General features: G+C 40.5%; 1 pseudogene; it reads left to right on the top strand.

The window, feature by feature from the left end:
- Positions 1-251: 251 nt before the first annotated feature.
- LOC145266825 (U2 spliceosomal RNA) lies at positions 252-421 on the top strand (annotated as a pseudogene).
- Positions 422-1,199: the final 778 nt, after the last annotated feature.

The raw sequence follows: 1,199 nt of genomic DNA, 5'->3' as shown, positions 1-1,199 counted from the left end.
CGGCCTTGTGCCTAATTTGCTCGGTGGGGGAGCAAATAAATACCATCTGTTCCGGCAGATACTGCAAGCAAAGACCATATGTGGGGGCAGCCCCACATATAAGACATTGGTCAATGTAGGGGAAACCCTTCATACCAATTGTCACTATCCAGCTCCCCTACTCCCCGGGGAGTTGGTCCCCATTTCCCCTTCACTCCTCACATTAAAAATCGGCCTTGTGCCTAATTTGCCCGGTGAAGGAGCAAATAAATACCCTTTTCTTGGCCTTTTGGCCAAGATCAAAGTGTAGTATCTGTTCCGGCAGATACTGCAAGAAAAGACAATATGTTGGGGCAATCACAAACATAAGACCTTGGTCAATGTAGGGGCAACCCTTCATATCAATTGTCACTATCCAGCCTCTACTCCTGGGGGAGTTGGTCCCCATTTTCCCTTTACTCTCACATTAAAATCGACCTTGTGCCTTATTTGCTCGGTGGGTAGCAAATAAATACCAACCCCACATATAAGACCTTGGTCAATGTAGAGGCAACCCTTCATACCGATTGTCACTATCCAGCTCCCCTACTCCTCGGGGAGTTGGTCCCCATTTCCCCTTCAATCCTCGCATTAAAAATCGGCCTTGTGCCTTATTTGCTCGGTGGGGGAGCAAATAAATACTCTTTTCTTGGCCTTTTGGTCAAGATCAAAGTGTAGCATCGGTTCTTCCTACATGCTGTACTTATTGTGATATAAAGTGGGGGATCACTTTTCTGTATTAATTTAATGTAAAATGATCACCCACTTTACAACCAGTAAGTCTCAAAGTCATTCTCCAGATCATTCAAGTTGTTTTTGAAGGATTCCAGTTATTTTTTTAGCATTCAAGTCATTCTTAAGGTCATTCAATTCATCCTTAATTTCATTAAAGTCATTCTAATACATTTACTTTTTATTTATTGAAGTCATTTTAGTTTATCTTTAAGAATTTCATTTCACTCCTACATTCACGCATTCATTCATTACACGAGAGCACGCGACTAATGGCTATCGGCCTTGTTTTAATAAATATTAAACTCCGTAAACATATTTTATATTTTACCGAAGTGTTTGACAATGGAGTTATTCGTTTTATTTGGTATCAGTTTGAGTTTAATGGCGTTGGTTTTTAAACGTTGTAGAGTTTTCGTATTATGCGAAAGATTTCTATGGTGAATCAC

Source organism: Euprymna scolopes, chromosome 41 (genome assembly GCF_053919585.1).
Source record: "Euprymna scolopes isolate OS-2025 chromosome 41, ASM5391958v1, whole genome shotgun sequence".
Classification (NCBI taxonomy): domain Eukaryota; kingdom Metazoa; phylum Mollusca; class Cephalopoda; order Sepiida; family Sepiolidae; genus Euprymna; species Euprymna scolopes.
The sequence above is the reverse complement of the archived record's forward strand: the minus strand, read 5'-3'. Positions and strand labels throughout refer to the sequence as shown.